The sequence below is a fragment of the Corapipo altera genome, unplaced genomic scaffold, assembly GCF_003945725.1.
Source record: "Corapipo altera isolate COAL_440 unplaced genomic scaffold, ASM394572v1 1, whole genome shotgun sequence".
In the NCBI taxonomy this organism is placed as follows: domain Eukaryota; kingdom Metazoa; phylum Chordata; class Aves; order Passeriformes; family Pipridae; genus Corapipo; species Corapipo altera.
The window spans coordinates 9,589,807-9,612,758 of NW_020884873.1; the positions used below are offsets into that span (position 1 = coordinate 9,589,807).

Here is a 22,952-nt window from a genome sequence, read left to right on the forward strand (position 1 = left end):
CAGGGCACAGCACTGGACATTGTGTGAGGCCAGGAGAGAGGGACCCACAAAAGCACTTGGAATTTTTTAGGTTGGAAAATACTTTTAAGTCCAACCCAGCACTGCCACAAAACCTTGTCTTTAAGAACCACATCTACGCATCTTTTAAATACCCCAAGGGAGGGTGACTCAGCCTCTTCCCTGGATAGGCTCTTCCAGTGCTTGACAACCCTGTTGGTGAAGAAAATTTTCTATTATCCAATCAAAAACCTCCCCTGGGGCAACTTGAGGCTGTTTCCTCTAGTCCTATTGCTTGTCACTTGGGAAAAAAAGACCCATCCCCACATCACTGCGACCTCCTTTCAGGTAGCTGTAGAGAGCAAGAAGGTCGCCCCTGAGCCTCCTTTTCTTCAGGCTAAACAACCCCAGTTTCCTCAGCTGCTCCACATAAGATTTGTGCTCCAGGCCCTTCACGAGCTTCATTGCCCTTCTCTGGACACACTCCAGCACCTCAATGTCTTTCCTGTAGTGGGGGGACCACAACTGAAGACAGGATCGAGGCGCAGCCTTACCCATGCTGAGTACAGTACTTCAGGCTTTGAGGCCTACAGAGAGGTAAAGCACAACCTCAGGAGCTCAGAAATCACAATTTGCATTCAAATTTCAGGTGTCACAATTTCTTCTGTGCAGCCTGTAAGCCTTTTGTGGTGCACGGCCATGCGAGATCCCCGCTGCTGAGCCCCAACCCAGCACAGCCCCCTACACCACACAGCTCAAGCAGAGAACACCTGAAGGAGGGGAAACCCTCCCAGAGCTAAATGAGTCTGTTTGGCTCTAGGAAAACACAGGTAGGGAGCCAGAAAAATAATCAGGGGAACCTTGTACTGCTTATCAGCAACGCGTAACGCCAGAGCCAGCCAGGACTATATATACACAGAGATATACATGTGTGTGTGCATGCTTGTGTGTCTGTGTGTGTTAAATATAGATCATTTTTCTACCACGGCACCGTTGGCTGAGGAACATTTCGGATGAGCATCTGCTACAGACCATCTGGACTGGGAGGGATTCTTGAAGAATTTGAAAGTTGCAGCAGATTTTACACAGAAGACTGTTGCGTAAGGTACACTGACAAATGTGTGATATCAGGAAGGTTCTTCAACTAAAAGAAGGAAAAAAAGGAAAGAGGAGAAGTGATCCTGAAACTGCTGCTTCTTGTGGGCGTTGGAGCTGGCTACAGACGACAGCACTGACTTCATGCCTCTTAAATTCAGCATCACTGAATGAAACCAAACCAAGTTCTCAGGACATGCATCAGTGTGCCAGAAGATCAAGTGCTGAACTGATGTTGCCCTGATGAACTGAAAGTGGTACCTGATGTTCAGTTGGTTAGCATGGAGTATCTTTTATTCATTAAATTAATATACAAGAACAAATGGTTCCCATGTAAAGCATTCTGACATCCTTCTGACCAAGACAGCTTCATATTCATAATGTTTATGCATGTGTAGATAGAATCTCAATCACTTCCCTGGGCAGACTGTTCCAATACCTGACAATGCTTGCTATGAAGAAATTTTTCCTCTTATCCAATCTAAACCTACCCTAGTGCAACTTCAGGACATTTTCTATGGGAGAAGAGACTGACCCCCACCTCAGTACAACATCCTTTCAGACAGTTGTAGAGGGTGATAAGGTCTCCCCTGAGTGTCCTTTTCTCCAGGCTAAACAGCCCCAGCAACCTCAGCCTCTCCTCAGAAGATTTGTGCTCCAGACCCTTCACAGAATCACAGAATATGTTGAGTTGAAGAGACCCATAATGATCATCGAGTCCAACCCTTAGTCCTGCACAGGACCATCCCCAAAAGTCACACCATGTGCCTGAGAGTATCATCCAAATGCTTCTTGAACTCTCTCAGGCTTTGGGGCTATGACCATTGCCCTGGGGAGCCTGTTCCTGTGCCCAACCACTCTCTGGATACCAGGAAAAACCTTTTCCTGATATCCAACCTGAACCTCCCCTGACACAGCTTCAGGCCTTCAGCAGCTTCTCTTCTCTACAGCAAAGTTCTAAAAACTAGAACATTTTTTAAATCAAGGCTCACAATGACCATGTCTTGTGTAGAAACAATACAAAAACATCAGGTTTTCAGAATTGCTGAGCACTCTCCCCTCTGTTCCTCTATTTTTAATTATTTTTGTTTATTTGGTTGCAAGAGCTGCAAAGTCTAACAAAGGAAACTAAAGAACACGAAGTAAGTTCAAGTTTGCAAAGTCCACAAACTTCCCCCAAAAAGTGTTGGGTGTGCAAAAACAACAAGGGATTTAAAATCACTGCTCTGTGCTCCCAACAAGTCGTGGTTCCAGATGGCTTTGGACGATCTGGTCTTCAGCAAGTCAAAATGAGCATGATCGGCACCAATGCCAAACACGAACTCAGTATTTCTGGGATCTCCATAGGCTGAATTGTACCTGTCCTGTAACAGTTGCAAGTTGCTAGTTACACACTGGGAATTCAGGCATAGGACAAAAGAGAGGAATTGCTTTTCTTTTGGAAAAAGCAGCAATCCCTCTTTTCCCCACTAACAGTCATCTTTATTTTTCCAATAATGCAATAAAAAATATCTAATAACACTTCAAAAGGCATAATTTTGTAAAAGGAACCCACTAGATCATTTTACAGAAAGACCTAGTAATTTTGTTCCATGAAAGGATCCAGTTACACAAGCCTCCAGTCTGAGCTTTATGGGGACAGCCAGGCACACTCAGAAAAGCCTGCAAACAGATGGAGATAATAGAAATTTAAATGGACCATCCAGCTTTTAGCATAACTACCATATGTGGTATTTTATCAGTTGCCAGGTGAGTGGGATGGGGGGGAGGAGTAGGAGAGATCATCAATCTCCCCATCCTGCCTACAATGCTTCAATCTCTGGTGCACGTAGCAGCAGTTAGAACTTTCCTCTTTTGATACGATTTGTTAAACCAGTGAGGAAAGGTCAGGACAGAACTTGGAAACAGATTTAAACCAGCTGTCCACACTAATAGCAATTCAAACTGCCTATTCCCCACCTAAAATGAAAATATTAAATAAAAGCAGTGACAATATATGCTTCTAAAGGTTTAGTGCTCTAGCCTTTTTTATTTAAGCAGATGATTCATTTGATCCTGATGCAAATCCATGCTTAAAAGTTCAAGTAATAAATAGGGATACACTCTGAGAAACAGCCTTTTTTGATGTGTAGAAATTTGTATTTCTGGCTTTTTTGTTTGTAATATAAGAGGCCATACACAGAGAGCTGTAACTGCAGGAACAGAAGCTTGACAGGACTTTTCATACCACATCACTGCATTGCTAGGCAATGTACTGTATTATCAGACAACACCACTACATCTCCAAGAGGGGCAACCAGAGCAATAAGAAAATCAGCGACAGACCCAGCCAAGGGGTGTGAAATCTCTCACTGCTAAGGCATGCCCATGCATATATATTCAGGTGTTCTCCTGGTGTACTCAGAAGTTGGTGTTTTGTTCAGGAAAAAAACCCAGCACCTAAAGAGGACTAAAGAAAGGGTCCCTACCAGGACTTACACGAACTACAACACAGACTTGCTAAAGCCTTCAGTGATGAGACAGGCATAAAAGACACAAAGACACAACTGGGGAGCAGAAGAGGAATGTGCACAGCTCCTTATCTTGCCTTTCAACACTCAAATTCCCATGGTAATAACTCTTTTCTTCCCGAAAACAAGAGCACACTTGTGCAACAGGTGCAGGAGCATCACAGGCAAGCCTCCTCTGCCGATATACCCATGCTTTGTCTTTGGCAAGATAACCTCCAGCAGCAAAAAGGTCATGCAGTCACTCACCTTGTTCAGCCTCTGCCAATGGTGGCACAAGAGCACACTGCCTGTGATGGGAAGAGCCCTGAGGATGTTGAGGAAAGGGACAATACTTCTCCAAGACCCCCCAGAGCACCCCAGGTGCTTTTTGCGTAAGATATCTAGCCCTGGGATACCTGAACCTTTCAGTCACTGCCCAAAAACTCAGACAAACAAGTTCTAGAAAAAAATCCAGGAAAACAACCCCAGTTTAAAATAACATTGTACTACAGCTCTCTGTAGGACTATCACTCTTTCATGATGTCAGAAGCAGGCCTCCACTCTGGCCATTTCTCTTCTCAGGAAGGTGCCCAACTTGCCTTCCTGGGCAGTGTTAAGATAAAACACTGGTGTGTAAGACTCAGACACCTCTTCCCATGACAATGCCCAGCAGAGGCACAAGACAGACAACTGGTGGCAGCAGCATGGGAAAACAATGCTGTGCAAAGCAAGGCCAAGTATGTGCCTGGGGTGGCTTCGGGGCTACTTCAGCCCAAAGCACAGATACAGGGTTGTTGTCCTTGGAAAGAGGCAAGAGCATCCCCACAATTCACCCCACCAAAGTCCCAGCCCTGCTCTCATACTTTATGTTTAACTGCCGGTAACCGATGTGTTAACCCCTCCCTGGATTTACATCATCCCTTTGGCAGAATAAAACCACACAGATTTAACAGGGTTTGGTTCAAAGTTATGCACACATGCAACGCTCAGTGGTCCCAGGGTCTCAAAAGCCTGACTGTTGGTGCTGACCCCTGCTCCATCCCCACCAACTCAAAAGGAAACACAGAGACATTTGTTGTGAAATCGTTCCACCGCAGGCACACAGAGCGGGGACTGTGCAGGCAGGGTGTAAAGCAGAGGTGGGCTCCAGGCCGGGGGGAGCTGTGCTCCATTTGCCTTTCAGACAGATTTCTGAGGTCCTTTCTTCCTTCAGCGCAGCCTGTCCAAGGCACATAAACAGAGAAAGTGAGACCTTTCTGAGCAGAGGCAGGACCTCGGAAAGCCTGTTTCATTGCCCTGCGGAGAAATAGCAATAATCCCAGCCTCTCCCCCATCCACCAGCAATTCCCCAGCAGAGTCCCTGCCGAGGCAGGGGCTGGCAGAGATCCAGCCCACCCGGATACCGCGCCAGGAGCCTGCAGCTGCAGGAATGTCTAGGACCGGGCGCACGCAGCTTTTTTTAATTGCACGCTTCTACTTCAGCCGTCTCAGACTGCCCAGGCTGGGTACATTTTGGGGTTGGTTTCTTTTTTGAATTTCTTATTTCTTTCCTGAGTTCTGCTTTCAAGTGGGTGGGGAAGAGGAGGGGCAAGGGGAGCAATTATAAGGCAGGCTGTTGTGATGGCATGCTCCTATGCCTATTCTCAGACTTTGAAGGGACACCCTCCAGACTAGATGACCACAATCTTATCTTACCCTCATTTTTGTGTAACAGTTGTTTTTTTTTTCAAACTCTGAGAAGTCATTTTTCTCTGTTGATAGTGGTGGAGAAAGCAGAGATCTCAGACGACACAAACCAGCATGAACAAAACTGAAGGAACATATTTCAGAAAACCTTGACATGCCTGAAAACCCAGCATGCAGGAAGAAGTGTTATAATAATACCAAGCTATGAAATATACTTTGGCAAACTATCTTTAACAGCTCAAGAGGCTAAATGCTGCCCATATGCAGTGGATGAGAGCACATCTTGAAAACTGAGCAAGTCCTGGCAAAGTCACATGCAAACTACTTGGATATGCCAGCTCTATCATTAAATCTCAGACTGAGCACGACAAAGAGGCACGTTCCAACTGTAGTACTGAACTTGAAGCCATCGCACCAGACTGCAAACGCAAAAGGAGTTCATAAACATGCAATCTCTTATAGCCTGACCTTACATCCTGTCTGTTTCACCAAAAGATGCAGTTCAACCATCGCAGCCTCTTTCCAGCACCCCATAGGATCAGGAGTCCACACAAAAGGGCACCCCAAGAAAATCCTAGTACTGCTGCGCCATTGGGCATTTTGAGATAAAAATATTTAAGAGGCATAACCTGCAGAGACGTGTGCCTTTCTGCCAGAAACTGATGGAGTATTATTCATGTTCAACAGAAGTCACCATCCTTCCCAGAGGTCACTGTTCTCTCAGAGAGGGCAGCTTAACTCTGCATCTGCTGCTCCAACCCAAGTCCATGAAGATGGATTTGAGGTCCACTATTCAAGCTAACACAGATCACCCTGACAGAGCAGAACGAGGGAGCTGCTCCAGGTTAAGTTACACTAGCAGCTCTAAATGGGCCAGACAGGGCTCTAGCATTCCCAGCAGAGAACACCTAACCAATTGTTCATTTCTTGCTTTCTCTCCTAAGGGTGAATCCTGCTTTATTTCTGACCTGTTTGGCCATCAAGACCAACCTCATTTAAGAGGTCAGCTAGGTTCCACAACTTTGTAACAGCAGCTCAGCAGCAGTCCAAGCATCAAGACCTGCAAAACTCAAGTTCTCTCAGCAAATCTTTTTTTTAAGCCACATCTCAGAACCACATTGTTTGCAGCAGCAGTCTGCCTCATAGACAATTTCTTTTTGGACTGTGCTGCATCCAAGTCTGCCTTTTAGTGTGGCACTCCCTCGAAGTTTGACCCCTCCAGCAATCCCTCATTATAAAGCCACTGAATCCAGAAGACACCAAAAAAGGTGTAGTTCTTCTTCATGGAAAGTGGCAGAAACACAGACAATGAGGTAAAACCCAGTCAGATCTGCATAGCTTGCTCTGCCTGAGAGCGGAGGCTCAGCACATCTGCTTACAAGCTCAGCACCTGCATGAGCACTGCTTCTGCACCAATGATGCTACCAGATGTGACCAGCTGCCACACACAGGGCTGCCCCCGTCTGCTCAGGCTTTGGCTCCCACCAAGGTAAACCAACTAGTGAACCCTCTTAACAGGACCATCAAAAGCAGTTTCCCTCCAAGAGCAATAGTCAGATCAGTGGATGGAAACAACTTCACAGTTGCAGCTGCTGTCCCCTGCAAATCGCACAGAGCACTGCTCCCTTAAAGGTATTACGAATGACAGAATTTGTGATTTAATTGCAACAACTTTCTGGCTGAGTTCAGGTGCACAGAATGTCACTGAGGTGAAAGATGCACTTCCATTAAAAAAATAATAATCATATTCTTGCAGCAGATCTTTTCTGACAAGATGGGCAAATCTTCATTTTCTGTAATTATTCCACAAAACACAGTGAGGTATGTTAGCACTTACTTTCCAGATAAGGTAATGCAAGCAGTGACCTCCCCAAATTAAAGCAGCATTTGGCATTTAAAATGTAACAAGAACTTGAGTATTCCTGTAATGGGATATGCAAATCTATCTACCCCATGTGCGTAAGTCTAGGAAACAGATATTGTCTTCAGCCCCAAGAAGAACCAAAACTGGTACAGAGAACAGGCAGCTCTGAGGGTTCCCCACAACAAATAAATTCTTCTTAAATTCATGAAATAAGCGATTTGAGCTCTGTCAAAGTCTTCACAAAACTTCTTTGTGTGAAGATGCACTTTAAAGACCAATTTCACTGAATTGTCATCCCATGATCACAGGAGGGGAAAAAAAGCAGATTGTCTTGGACATCTTATCCAAGTTTGCACTGCATAGTTGTAGTATCTCCAGGGTGAACTGCTCTTCCCTAGAGAAGACTCTGTGGTTTGTGTGGCTCCCCATGTTTATGAGCTCATGGATTAGACTGAAATGTCTCAGGACATCTAGCGCATCCTGTTCAGGACATACTGTCTCATAATGTTGCAACAACAAAATTTAAGTGCTTAGTAGGATTTTGCAGGCTAATTTCCACAACCCTGAGTTCCCTAATGGTTGGAGCTGTCAGAGTTACCAGTATAACCAGAGTTATCAGTATAATCAGTCCTGCAGGCTGTATTGACAAGACTGCCACTGCAAGCACTGGGAGGGCACTAGCAATGCTGCTTTCTCCAAAATGTGTGTGCGCACCTGTGTTAGGACACACACATATGACTATTCCAGCCTTCCTACTGAAGGGAACATATGCTTCTGGCATATGATGTTCCCAAATGCCATCAAAAAAGATTACACTAGGTGGCCAAGTACTTCACGATCGCTTACGATCGCCACGGACAGCCTCAAACTGAACAATCTATTCATTTCTGGGCTATCTGCCATCCATCAGGCACGAAGTACCTGACTTTGTTTCTTACTACAGAAACAATCCAGACATGCTTAAGCAATTGGAAAATAAAATTCAGCTGATGTTCTTTTGGTAAGCAGTCCGACCACTGCAGTGCTTTTTTTCTGGTCTTCCACATATAGTTGTGACAACAGCAGTAAAATATTCACTCAGCTGCCCTCCCGTAGCCAGCTGAGTCTGTAACCACCCACACCACAGACGTACTCAGAAGGTACAAATCCTTCCCTCCTTATTTACACAGCATGAAAAGCTCGAGATGCCACTTGCTGCAGCAGCGTTAGTGCTCCAGCCCTCGCACAAGACAGCAAGTCCACGTCTCCTGTGTAAGGCAGTACCTATGCAATGTCTAGGGAACAGGATGAGTCACACGGATCCTTATCTTAGGCTCAGGAGCAGTGCACTTCCCACATTGCTCAAGATCACTGTAGGATCAGGGCTGGCTGGAAACAATCCAAAACTCATAACAGGAATGATTTTAATTTAATAAATAGTTATCAAGTCCCATTTTAAGCACTGCATATACAGGAGTAGATTGAAAAATATTTCACACTTCCATGTTTTCTTCTTCACATATGCTTCCACCTAGCAAAATCCCACAATATTAATGGGCAAGATCTTCACCTTCCTTATGGTTATGCATAATCGTAACTAGGCAAAACATGCACCTTCTACTTAGAGCTTCCAAAATTTCTTTAGGCTATGTAAACTATAGTATTTAAACATTATTTTCCTAATTTGCAAGTGCCACAATCTGATATGTTCTGCTTTGGACTGTACACTCCTATCCTTTTCCCAAATTACAGAAACTGTCTCCAAAATACTTCACACCCCTAACATAAACAATACAGCAGTGGACAGATTAAGGTTTCTTGCCAAGGCTGAGTGCACTCCTCCCCTTGGTGAAGAGGGAATCATTTGGATCCTCTGAGGTTTGCATCACTTTCTGGTAAAGGCACATTTTACCATCTTTTTTTTTCTTGCTTTCTTCAATCCACCTTACCCCTATAAACCCAGGCAGAATCTGAACCCAAGTGGCTGAGCCAGCTTGCACTACACTTTATCAGTCAACCTTTGACCAAAGCAAGCAATGCAGACCTCCTAGAGGTGCCTCTGACAAGCAAGCCCAGCTTCCCAAAGTGGCATCGATACACACAACTGCATGATGTCTGCCAGAGAAAGATAAAAAAGCACAGTTTGTAGATAAACATTCTGCTACTAAGTCACAGGTTCATCATGCATATACTAGAAATATGGAATAAGAGGAATCCAGCCTCTTTTACTGATAACTCTCGCTTCAAGTAGGATTACAGCCAATTTCTACTTTCTTAAACCTCTTCCTGGTCAGTACAACTAGTCTTTAATAAAGTTTTAAGCTTCAAGAGCTCCTTGCTATTTCCCCGCCCAAATTCAGACAAACTGATCATTGTCCAATCCATACCCTGTCCCTCAGTCTGAACCCCCTGAAGAGCTCTCCAAAGCTTAATTTGTAAAGAGAAGAGATTCTCCTATTAAAATTTACCCAGCAGGAGCTGGCAGGTCTGGGTTAGGTACACAAAAATTTAACAATGAGAGCTCCACAAGACAACCAGCACCAACCAGCACAGCAGGGAGCAGAGGTGACACCCTCCTACCCTGCATGGTTTCTAGGGCAGGAGTTGGCTGAAAAACAACACATTTCTCAGCTGCTCTTCTGCTTCTCTCTGCCTCTTCTCTGGACCCCCCCCCAACAGATCCTATGGCTATATCCTTCCCCAGTAAAATAATGGGGGCACTTTTCACTCCCCACAGTTATTATGCTTGTGCTCTTTCATATGAGCCTGTCCACCAGTCTGAGAGACTGTACACTAGACTACAGTGGAGAAGACCTAAGTGGGGCAGAGCTGTTCCCCACATAAAGTTATAAAACAATGAAATTTTATAACCTTGTTTTCCCTCCTCGTCAAAGAGGGATGGAAAAACCCTCCCCTTCCTCACCACCTTATTTTCTTGTTTGTTTTTAAAGGAACATCACCAGGACACAGACTATTTGCTAAAAAGAAGACTCTGAGAAGTTAACACTGATCTTGAGTATTTAAATATACTGTTTGTCAGTACACTGACCATAAGGTCCTAAGGTTCCCTGTTCACTCTCTAAGTGGGGAACATCCCTGTTTGGCTTGGCTCAGCTTCCTGAAGTGCTACGTCACTAACTGGAAACAGGCGGGTTTGCATGGAGCTTCCAAGAAGAAACTCAGAGGAGCAACACAACACAGGCACCACCCCTCAAACCAAGTCAGGGGAGAACACAGGATGTTGAAGGAACCAGGTCTTTGCTGGGTCTCTGGCTAAGCTAACAATGTGCTGGTTACATTAATTGTGCCCTTGTACTTTAGAGAAATCCTTGACAATCTGCTCAGAGACAAAAAGAAAATCATGACAGTTACTTCCTCTCAGCTGTTGTGAGACACTGCACCAAGCTATGTGTAACCTCAGGGCTACTTCTACACCAGAACCCTCTCCCCTCCAAAGTCCAGAGCAAGAGATCAGCATCTGCATGGGTGCAACTTGTCAGGGGCAAAATCCACTCCAGTCCAAGATGTTTTAAGTATCTGTGCTCAGTGCAAGAGCTCTGAAGCAAAACATCACACAGACAGATAGCCACAGTGCTACCTTAAAGCTCACAGAGAGTGCAGCATCTGCTAGAGACTGATCTTTTCAAAGAGCTGTTTCCCAGCACCAGTCCTGCACAGCCAATTCTCTTTGGTACGTACTGCAGAGCACTGAAGTCACACCCTGCTCTGTGCACAACTCATTACACTTCCTCACCCCATTTGCCTCCACACTTCTTCACACCCCTGCTTGGTCCAGATTTTCTTGGGCGTTTGCTCTCTCGCTTCCTATCATCTCCACAGAACTTTTGACTCACATTTTTCCCTGTTGCTAGACTTAACTGATGGAACACAGCCTGCCTGGCTCAAACACCAGACCTCTTGGTGGAGACCAAGAGGTAGAAGCGTGAATTGAGAATTTTGGGACAGCTGCTGGAAAGCATCTTAAAAGGGCTCAATTAAGAGAGGACAAGTAATTCAAGAGAGACCCCTCCGAGGTCTTCTGGCAGTACTCTGAAAAGTCAAGGTCTTAAAAATCACTCCCTGTTCTCAGGACAGGGAGAGGAAGTAAAAAGATCTTTACACCTTACTTCTGCTTTTATTTCCATATTTTCTTGACCATAATCCAAGTGTCCAGCTCTCCAGAGGCTGCTTCAGTGGTGAGGGCACAGACTGGAATAGCAGAACTGCCCATCCATGTGGTTTCTATATGGGCACACCTTGTCCAAGTGCAGATCTGTTCCTAACCTGGGAGCCATGTGCTGCAGTGCCTCCTGTCATGGGAAGCTCAGCTCTACTACACATGCTGTGCAGAAATGAGATAAGGTAGCAATGCAAAGATAAACCTGCTGTGTGTCAGTCACAGGTGTGGGCTAAGCACACATCCAGCCCACAGGCAACTAGAGTGGATTAAGGAGTTGCATGTCTTGTACTATGGCTCTGCTGCCACAGGTTATCTTCCCACAGCAGAATGACAAAGGCAGTCACAGGAGGAGTACTCTGCTCCACAAATTAACCAGTGCTGAAGGACTAGGGTTGCTCATTTATTCCATCCTCAGACAGGCACGGGTGGTGACTGCCAGCAGCACGTAGCTTCATCCTCTCCTGGTAGAGCCTGACCAGCTTGACAGGAACATCAAGCTGAGCAGCTTCATTCCTAGCCAGACCTCCTCCAAGAGGCACTCAGTGCTGAGCAGCAGGTCAGGAAGGGGCCACTTCACAAGTGCAGCAGCACCACACATGCACCATCACAGCCACGCTGGGAGCTTTATGCTGAAAGGAGAAGCAACACTGCTTTAGAGAAGATGGGCACCCTCCTGGTCATCACTGTGTTTCCAACACAGCTTTTGAACACTTTCAAACCACATCTGCTGCCCACACTATACTTGAACAAAATGTTTTTCCTCCTACCATATTCCAAAGAGAAACCAAAATAGCACTACCACTAGAGAAGGTTATGCCATACCATGGAAGCAGTTTAATGCAATGCCTTCTGTCTGCCAGCTACAGAGATGCCAAGGAAGAGAAACTACTTACCCTTCCCAAATGCCTTGGGCACTCTCCTCCTCCTATCCCAACTTGCATGTCAAAATTAAACACAAGGCCGCTCTAAACTATGAGGAGACTGACACTGCATCACATACAGTCTGTTAGGTTTGTTAAAATGCTGCAAAAGTTCTGGATAAGCATTAATAAGGTAGGGCCTGCCACAGGCAATGGATTTTAAGCTTCCTCCAGCTGATGGTGTAGAAAAGTACAGAGGCAGAAGGAAAAGAACAATCTTCCATTGCTAAAAACTGGGGTAAAGGTTGGTACCATCGGCACAACTGGAATCCTAACAGCTGCCAGCTTCCACTAATTATACCTTTCAGATGAAAGTTACAAATTTTGCTTTTTTTGTCTGTATATTCATTCCCTTTTCTCACACATTCAGTCTGCTAGTTTTTCTTCAGATCTCACCATAACTGCTTTGCTTTCTTCTTTTCCTCTGCCTTCTTTCACTTGCCAGAGTTGAAGACCCCGAACAAACTGACACCAATCAGGTGTATTTTAGCCAGTCTATCCCAGACAGAGGCACAGGGAACACAAGGTCATCTTTGATGCTCAATTCCAAGAGGGAATATACATAAAGGTGACCTTGTATTTTGGGACTAATGCCTTTTTCTACCAGAAATCTTATCCTGTCCCACATGCCCTGTACGTTTTCTCCTTTTATACATGCCTGGAGGTGTCATCACAAACAGCAGTTCAAAAATAGCTTGAAGTGATTAAAGCATTTATTTAAACTTCACTGAAATCAACAGTTTAGGAGAATGACCAAATGCTGGGATGCATTTGGGCAGATTAAAAGGAGTCATAGAGTGGTCTATATGTTCTGCCTTGAAATATTCAGAGTCAACAGGCCCAGCAATAAAGTTTTATAGTATTTCAAGCTACAAAGGACTACAAAACCTTCCTAATCTTCCACATGTCCTAATCCACTATGTTTCCATGAGGTACCCTTTTACAAGATCTGATAATCTGTCCTTTGTTGAAATATAACAGCCAGAAGAGAACAGGGGTGTGCTGCCAAGATTGAGAAATGAGCATTTTTCCTAACTCAAATATATTTTTAACTTTTTTTTTTTTTAATGCTTTCCAAATCCTGGTTTCCAATATGCATTCACCTCTCCCATAGGTAGGCTTTTTTTTTTTTTTTCCTAGTCACATAACTTTGCTTCTGGATCACAGATGAAAACCCTGAGAAGCCTCCTGTCTGGTACCTTTTTGCAAAAGCCAACAAATCTGTCCTCTGACACCAAAGGTCCATTAGCAACTATTTTGAGTCAGCCCTTTAATTTCATACATTTTGTGGTAAAATTTTTTAATCAATACAATGAAATAAATAGCCAATTATTTGCTAAGTTTCTCCTTTTACTTTCAATTTACTTTTTTTCCCCTAAGAATAAAATCAGGTTTGTCTGACTATAGCTGCTTTCCATTAAATCCTACCGACCAGGTTTAAATTGTATCTGTATTCTTTCAGTCTGTAACTATGGAATCCTACAAGATTCCATGTATTTTGTACAGGTTTGGTACCAGGATCTCCAGTGCATAGTTTTTACTTTCTCCTCTTTACTCTATCAATTTAATATTTTCAGACATTTCCTCATGATGTCATGACCCAACAAAAATCAGTGTCAACAAGACAAACTTCTCCTCTGAGACCTTTCACCCTATCTGGACTTCCAGTTATCCAGGTTTTTTGGTTCCAAGAAGTTTTGTAACCCGATTACTGACAGCGGTTAATTTTCATCTGACACCATTAGAAGAAAGTCCCCTTTCTACCCATACACTTGCCAACATTGTTTTTTCTCCTTGGATATTTTTCGCTGATCATCATCTGCTTCTCTCTACTTCACACTGATTCTTTTTTACCTTTCTCTAACCATTACTACGGGCAAAAAGAGAAAAGGTACTTCCAGAGGACACTAGCAGTTTAAAAAAGGAATAGCATAATGATATCTTAAGATTCATAATTCCCTTCATGATAATTTTAATCCAAGCACAAAGCTCTGAAAGGATCTTGCTGTGAGTACAATGATATTCATTATCTGCGTGTTACGAGAATCACAGCTGAAAACAGTTTTCACAGGCACTATTCTGGTGCTCTTCCTGAAAATTACATCACATACAGCATATGAAACTGAGAAAGATGCCTCAGTAATAGCAACGTGAGTTTAACATAAAGTGTTCTGATCAAACCACTTCCACATCCTCTCCCAAACACCTGTGCACCTTCAAAGCAATACGCATTGAATGTTTGTAAACATTTCTCATAAAGTTGCTACTTCAACCCCTTACTTTTGCTGCTGTTCTTGGAATTCTCACACATTAGCCTCTCTTTCAGATCTCCAGGTGTCAAGCACTGAAGAGTCCATGCCCAATCTGTGACATCCTGACACCTGCAAGCCCCTGGTTTTCAAGCATCCCTCCAAACTGTACTTTTCAACACCTTAATCACCACAATGGAGCAGCGCAGTTAATTGGCCACCCCCAGTCACAACCCTGACTTCATACGACACACAGACTTTACAGCTTTCTGCACTCAATAACTTTTTCAATAGTGCCTTCCCTCATTCTCCAGCAATGCAAATGTCTAAAGATTCTCATTTCTTCCTTGCATTTCCAAGCTCCTTTTCCCCCTCCAATACCTGCAAATTTGAAACGAAATCAAATGCTACAAGTTCCCTGTAGCTCCAGTGGCTCCATCCGAGCTACCATATCACATAATGTCCCTCTTAAACACTGAAGCCACGTCTTAAAATCAAGTAGGGTTTTTTCCCATCTCCAGCTAATCATGCCAGCAAGCTGTCTCAAGCAAAGTACTTAGGAAAGGCTTGTCTGTATGCCTCTCTTCCATATCTTCTTCATTAAAGCTAAAAAAGGTGTTCTAGAGATGAATCATAGAATCATAGAATCAGCCAGGTTGGAAGGGACCTCTGAGATCATCAAGTCCAACCCTTGATCCACTACAGCCATGGTTACCAGGCCATGGCACTAAGTACCACATCCAGTCTCATCTTAAAAACCTCCAGGGACAGAGAATCCACCCCTTCCCTGGGCAGCCCATTCCAATGTCTGATTATCCTTTCTGTAAAGAATTTCTTCCTAATATCCAACCTAAACCTCCCCTGGCAGAGCTTAAGACCGTGCCCTCTTGTCTTACTGATAGTTACCTGGGAGAAGAGACCAACCCCCACCTGGCTACAACCTCTTTTCAGGGAGTTGTAGAGAGTGATGAGGTCTCCCCTGAGCCTCCTCTTCTCCAGGCTGAACAACCCCAGCTCCCTCAGCCTCTCCTCACAGGACTTGTGCTCCAGTCTCTTCGCCAGCCTTGTTGATCTTCTCCGGACCTGCTCCAGCACCTCAATATCCTTCCTGAACTGAGGGGCCCAGAACTGGACACAGCACTCCAGGTGTGGCCTCACCAATGCAGAGTACAGGGGAAGAATCACTTCCCTGGTCCTGCTGGCCACACTGTTCCTGATACAGGCCAGGATGCCATTGGCCTTCTTGGCCAGCTGGGCACACTGCTGGCTCATGTTCAGCTTCCTGTCAATCCAGACTCCCAGGTCCCTCTCTGTCTGGCTGCTCTCCAGCCACTCTGTCCCCAGCCTGTAGCACTGCATGGGGTTGTTGTGGCCAAAGTGCAGGACCCAGCACTTGGCCTTGTTGAACCTCATCCCGTTGGAATCAGCCCAACTCTCCAGCCTATCCAGGTCCCTCTGCAGAGCCCTCCTGCCTTCCAGCTGATCAACTCCCCCCCAGCTTGGTGTCATCTGCAAATTTTCTGATGATGGACTCAATCCCCTCATCTAAATCATCAATAAAGATATTAAACAGAACTGGGCCCAACACTGATCCCTGGGGACACCACTGGTGACCGGCCACCAGCTGGATGCAGCCCCGTTCACCAGCACTCTCTGGGGCCAGCCCTCCAGCCAGTTCCTAACCCAGCACAGAGTGCCCATGTCCAAGTCATGGGCTGCCAGCTTTTCCAGGAGAATGCTGTGGGAGATGGTGTCAAAGGCTTTGCTGAAGTCCAGGTAGACACATCCACAGTCTTCCCTTCATCCACCAGGCGGGTCACCTGATCATAAAAGGAGATGAGGTTGGTCAGACAGGACCTGCCCTTCCTAAACCCATGCTGGCTGGGTCTGATCTCTTGTCCATCCTGTAGGTACTGTGTGATTGCACTGAGGATGATCTGCTCCATAATCTTGCCAGGCACTGAGGTCAGGCTGACAGGCCTGTAGTATTCTGGGTCCTCCTTCTGGCCCTTTTTGTGGATGGGCATGACATTTGCCAACTTCCAATCATCTGGGAATCACCTGGCTCCCCAGTGAGCCAGGACTGTAGGTAGATGATGGAGAGCAGCTTGGTGAGCTCTTCGGCCAGCTCCCTCATCACCCTGGGATGGATCCTATCTGGTCCCATAGACTCGTGAGGATCCAGGTGGCTCAGCAGGTTGCTAACTGTTTCCTCCTGGATTACAGGGGGGCTATTCAGCTTCTTATCTCTGTCTACAAGCTCCAAAAGCCAGCTGTCCTAAGGACAATCTGTCTTACTGTTGAAAACTGAGGTAAAGAAGGTGTTAAATACCTCAGTCTTTTCCTCATCTTTGATAACTATATTCCTGCCCGGGTCCAATAAAGAACGGAGGTTTTCAATGTCCCTCCTTTTGCTATTGATGTATCTGTAGAAAATGAAATGCCTTTATTTTTTGGAAAAGTAACCGAGACATTTAGTGCACAGTTTTCAAGGTTGGTGACACTTTTTTGTTGATTTTGATCTTGCAGACATGTTTGTAGTTCAGGAAAAAACCCAGCAACATAAATTAAGTTCAGCCTTCCCCTGTAGTTTTGCAACATATTTCTAACAACTCAACAAACAAGCAACTGCAACAGGGAAACATTCCCAAGTCCCAGAGCAGACTCCCTGCAGTGCTTTACTGACAGGAATTCAGCTGAAATTTTGCCCTGAATCGGTACAGCCAAATGAGAAGTCACAAGTCACCCTGGGCAAGTACAAAAGTAAGACTTTTCCTTCTCTTTCAGTCCTTCTTGTAAGCAACAACATCCACTAAAAGCAAACCAGCTGAACAGAAAAAAGAACTTCAAAAACACTAAGGCTCGAGGAGGAGACAAATTTTGCAGTCAGAAAGCTCATGCCTTAAAAATAGTGCCAAAGCTCATTCCTGCCGTGCCTGTTTCCTGCAGGGAGTCACGCCTGAGCGCTGCCTTCCAGCTGCCGGCGGGGCCAGCCGGCCGAGCACCCCGAGGGCAGGGCTGTGGAGCAGCACCTCGCACATCTGGAGCCCTCCTGCAGCTGCCAGTTTGGGACCTGTGGGCAGCAGCAGCCTCCCAGCGAGTCGGCTTCGGCTCCTTCAGGAGCGCTGGGAGGGAAGGGGGGCAGGCAGATATGGAGGTCCGGAGAGGCAAGAGGGAAATTCTTCCCGATAAGAGCATGGGCAGATGGCCACAGGCAGCCAAAATGGACTTCCCTAGAGTGCCCTCAGTCCCCTGTAGTATTTCACCAAGGAGCACATAAGGCATTAGAGCCATATGTAGGCAGCGTCAGTTTGGTTGTCTCTTCTCTTTGTAAAAAAACCCTTCTGCTTTATGCCAGTTTTCTGAAAACACATCTTACCAGCCCACCCCAAACACCACAGCAGCCCCAGCCCTGAGTCACACACACAGCTGTGCAGAGGGGACGGCAGAGAGGAGGAGGGGAAGGGAGCTGAGGCACTGAGGAGCTCGAGCAAGACATACCATCAGTGCCGATGACTGAGCCAGTTACACCCATGATGAGAAAGACAGATGTTCTGCAGAAAGCCAGCCACTGCCTCATATTAGGAGGTATGAAAGCTGAGAGTTTATGTGTCATATTTTCCCTTAGTCTTCATCCTTCGCAGGCCAGGACAGATCCCAGAAAGCCAGGTATCTGGCTGCAAGAAATAATGCAGTCAGTTTTAAGTTTTTAGTCTTGGTTCCTCCTGAAGATCTCATCCTGCCTGTAATATCACAAGCCTTCCAAGTCAACAGTGGCATTGCTGCTTTTGCTCCAAGAAAAGCTGGAGGAGCAGAACAGTTCTTTGCTGCTCTTGAGTTTTGGTTCTACATATACACAAATCTCTGCTGTGGGTATACAGGAGCTCCATAAATGAGAATACATGTGTCTCCAGATAACCCACACAAAATCAAAACATTGCAAGTAGATTCCTGAAGCCAACAGAAGAACTGATAGAAGACCAGGGAAAAGGCAGCCTTGGGATAAGCATTCTCTTGTGCACAAAATTTGCTGCAGAACTGCAGGGGTGAAGGAACAGAGATCTGCTCAGTATTCAGGGCTTGGAGTTTGGGGGATTTTTCTTGGCTGTTTTTCAGGTTTTAGGTCTGCAAAACCTCCCCCATGCTACTACACAGGGTGGTCTTTTCTCACACCTACAGTTTCAGGGTTAGCCACAAAAAGGAAATAAAACAGGTCCTTATAGGTATGGGACTGCATAGACAAAGCCTTGAAACAAACCAGGCTGCTGCCTAGCAATGCTGTATCTAGATCTGAGCAGGGCAGTGCCTCGGGTCCATGCTGTGAAAGGAACCACAGCATAGCTCCACCTGGAAGGAGGCTCAGGTGGTCTCTGTGCCAGCCTCCTGCCCAAACAGGATCAGCACTAACTGAGACCAGCTTACTCAGGACTTGATCCAGTCAAGTCTTAAAAACCTCCAAGGAAGGAGATAATGCAGTCTCTCTGGGCAGCTCTCTCTCCAGTGCTCAGCTATCCTCACAGTGAGGCCCTTTTTCCTTACCAGTCTGAACCTCTCTCACTTCCACTGTTGGCCATTTTCTCTCACCCTCCTGTCATACACTGGTGCAAACTCTTTTTTCATTCTTTTGTACACAACTTCACATCAGAGCATCCAAACTTTGGAGAAAGAAAATTGAGCAGGGTACTTCAAATGCCAGCAATTGAAAGATGCTTTCCTTCCTTTGCAAGCCACCACATGCTTCAAAGAATTTTGCCACAGCTGAAGACGCTACTTACATCCAAAATCGGGGCAGCCCTCAACTTCTTTGGTGCAGAACAAGAGCCAGTGGTCTTCCCCCTCTCTACTGGACATCAGCACATCTCATCCAAGGAAGCACACTCCTTACCTCTGCAGGCAACCTCAAATGCAGTAAGAGCTGGGAGACAAATGCTCCACAGTGTCACCAAACTGCCAGGGCTTGTCCCAGCGGAGCTGCAGGACAGGAGTTAGCCCAGCACATTCAGCTCCAGGCAAGCCACTAAAGTGTATTAGGAATATTCTCTTTGCCCCTACACTACGGGGGAGAAGCCTCCACCAACACCAACTCGCTTCTGTCCTGCATCTCTGCTCAGGACATATCTGATTTCACAAGGAAGGAGGCCAAAAGCTCCCTAAGACACCTGCCCAAAGCTCCCTAAGAGGTTATCAGAGCAGCCAGGTCTCTATTTCTCACCCCATATGACTAACAGATTGCATGAAAGGACAAAGCCAGCCCCAGTGCAGCTGCAGAGGAATGTTTTTCTTTGGCAGAGAGGAAAGAGATGAAGTGAGTGTCACATTTTTCCATTAAATTTTTGCCTGTCACCACAGCAGAGCCAGATCACATACAGAAGATTGAAAGCCAGCTAGCAGCAGATGGTAAAAAAAAAAAAAAAAGTAGTAGTTTCCAAGACACAGTGAAGGCACAGAGAGGTCACTGGCACTATTCAGCTACACATTTGGAGAGATGGCAGCTATGGAGACTGCTCTAGTAATTCAGGTCTATCCCATTTAACTGGACTTTATTTTCTTACATTGCTTTCTCCACTTCCCAAGTCACCCTCAAGAGAGGGAATGCTCTTTATTTGATAGAGCATTTGTACACTTCCTGCACACATTTAGCACTGACACAACTCAATTCAGTGATTTTCTTTTCTGCAGTTGAGAGCTATGTTTGACAGCTCACAGACAGAGAGAATGACAGGCCCTGCTAGGAACAGCTCGCTGTCTCAGACTGGAGACAGCGAGTGCAATGCCCACCCTGGCTCTGCACTGTTAAACCCCACCATTTTTGACCTGTCTTTTGTACTGCCTATTACTCACTTCGGTGGAGTGGAAGAGTAATGTACTTGCCAGCAAAATTGTGGCCCTAAGCCAGGCTTATTCCTTGCATACCATTTCTTTCACTTTCATGCAAGATAAACAATTTAGCGTCCAAGACAGGCCCCACTTTTCAACAGCACTCAACATCGTGGAGAGGTGGTGGTACCATCCACCAGTTCAACATTGGTGCTTCTTTGAACATCAGGTCTGTCCATTTCTCTGCTACGTACCCACACTCTTATCAAACAACCTTTTTCCTACTGATCCTTGAACAACTGCCTCCTCCAGGCAATCCCCTTTCTTTCCAGTGACATCCAAATAATAGTCTACTGGTATCAAATAAATACACACATGCACACGTCAGGATTACACCTAAGCACAAGCCACACAGCTACTCTGACTATTCCCACTGCACATTCCTTTAGCTCAAAATCCAGTTCCACCACCACTTCCCAAGTCAAGCATTCCTACCTGCCCCCTCATGTCAGCATCAGTACCTGGGCTGCCTACAGGGTAAGCTGTGTCAGGGAACTGATACCCCTGAAAGCTAATTTCTGACAAAAAAAAATAGTCACTTTACATCTGGCTGAGCTCCCAGCCAGCTGCCACGACAGCCTGCGGTTACATCCAGGTGCAGAACTGCACTGTCAGGTCTTGTCACTCAGAAAAAAAACACAGCCAAAGGGCATCCAGATAGTCTCCATGATTCAGAGAGAGATGAATAGGGAGCAACAGCATGAAAGAATGTGCCCTCCTGAAAACACAGAAGAGCTCTATGGTGAGAGCGCCCCTCAGGGACCCACCAGGAACCTATCTCCCTTGGAAAAAAGCAAGCTGCTTTAGGGAATTGTAGGAGTTAGAGGGAAGACCCTGTAAACCCAGGGTAGGCAGCCAACACAGCCTATGACAAATGCCACTGAGCCAGGTTAAACACCCTGACTGGCTATTGATAATTGCTAAAGTCTCATCCACAGAACATTCCTTCTCCAAAAGGGAGACAAACAGCCCAAGACAGAGGAAATAGATGATGGATGGTTAAATCAAGTATTACAAAGTGACTGGAAAACAACTTCTGGGAATGCAGGAAGGCATACAAACAGCAATAAGGACAGCAGAGCCTGATGATAACCAGCATTTGGATATGGCACAGAAAAGCAGCATCTATCTGCAAGTACAACATCAGCAAGAAAACCTGCCCCATCAGAGGCAGGGGGCTACTTCCAAAGCACCACATCTTCACTTTCAAAGCAACAACCACATGCCTTAGAGTTGCCTTGTTAACTGAGGGACCAAGAGAAAACAAGCCCACAGTGGCACAGACCACACAGCTCTTTGGAAGGAGGAGTAGCCAGCCAGGCATGGCACAGGCTGGGTGTCTCAGTCCTTGCTCACAGTCCTGGGCTGGTCTGCACCCCCTGCACAAGCAGGACCGCTGAGAAGGAACTAGTCCATGAGACAGACATCCCCCTGCTCCTGCTGTAACAGAGCAGGAGCCTATTAAAGCCTAAAAAAAGCCTATTAAGGGAAGCTTACAAGCTCCCCAAGACAAGGGGCACTGTCCTGTGTCACCACAGCACAGTACTGCTGCACACAGTGGCTCCTAAGGCACTGAAGCACTTTTATTCTGCAGTGGGTACTTCCCTCTCACACCTGTCAGGCAGCCCAGACATAAAGTGGATTTGCTGGGCAGTGGTACAGGTGAGAGCCACACAGCAAAATGCAGGGACAACTAAGAGGCAGTCAGAGCTGGTGGTACATTGCTCAAAGGCCTCCTTGCTTTATTTTATATTTATTTTTATTTTATTTGTCACGGTTGGCATGAAGATGATCTGATCTCACAGTGTGCAAGCAAAAGCATGAAGCCAGACTTGCAGAGGAGTAGAAATAAGACACAAATGAACTGTGCATCAGTGAGCAAGAGGGACACAAAAAGATCAAATCAAACTGCATATCCCTGCCTAGGATCTGCAGCTAGTCAGAGCAGCCTCCTCTACAGACACAGATGATGCTAAGAAGTGAGACTCCTTTAATGAAAAACTGGTCCCCATCCCAGGATAGGCAAAACTTACTTAGCCCCAGATATGAAAGACCTCGAAGAAGGGACTCTTCACATCAAAAACAAAGCCCTGCAAAGAGCACAGGCTCCCACCCTCCCTGTAGATAAGTTCAACAGCTCCAGACACAGGAAAACCCTGTCTGGTAACACCATAAGTGAAATTCCTTTGCCCCTGCTATCGTGCACAACCTGCTCCATGTGTAATGACTGGCTTTCCAAAGGAAACATTTACAGAGAACACTGCAGATCAGTCACGTACATAGGGAAAAAGAATAAATAGTTAGGTTTGTGCATTAAATGCTGGCTCATTCTTATCTACCATGCTTCAAAGTCAGTCCCAGGACAGACTAACATTTTTTCCAGTCCTGTCCTCACTGCAGATGAAGCACTTCACTATACAGTTACAGCCAGTCCAAATGAAACCAGCCAGCAACTCAATACCTCCATTTTTCTAATTTTAACTGTCAGAAAACAGGAGGGTAAAGTTTCAAAGTCTCCTACTTGTGTTTATCTCAGCTTTTAGAGGAATTGTAGATCAGTTAGAGCCATTACAAGTACCTGACATGTACACTGGCAGCCTGGAATGACTTTCTTAT

General features: G+C 45.6%; 1 protein-coding gene across 3 annotated transcripts in view; it reads right to left on the minus strand.

Annotated features, from left to right (window-relative positions):
* Window positions 1–22,952, minus strand: part of CREB3L2 (cAMP responsive element binding protein 3 like 2) — an 83,879-nt gene that overhangs the window by 55,830 nt on the left and 5,097 nt on the right. The window contains exon 1 of one of the 3 annotated variants that reach the window (XM_027659055.1): window positions 3,849–3,872. The exons of the other annotated variants lie outside the window; for them this stretch is intronic. The gene's annotated coding sequence lies outside the window, so the exon portion shown is untranslated. Of the gene's footprint in view, window positions 1–3,848; window positions 3,873–22,952 lie in introns of those variants that run through there. 3 annotated transcript variants of the gene reach the window in all.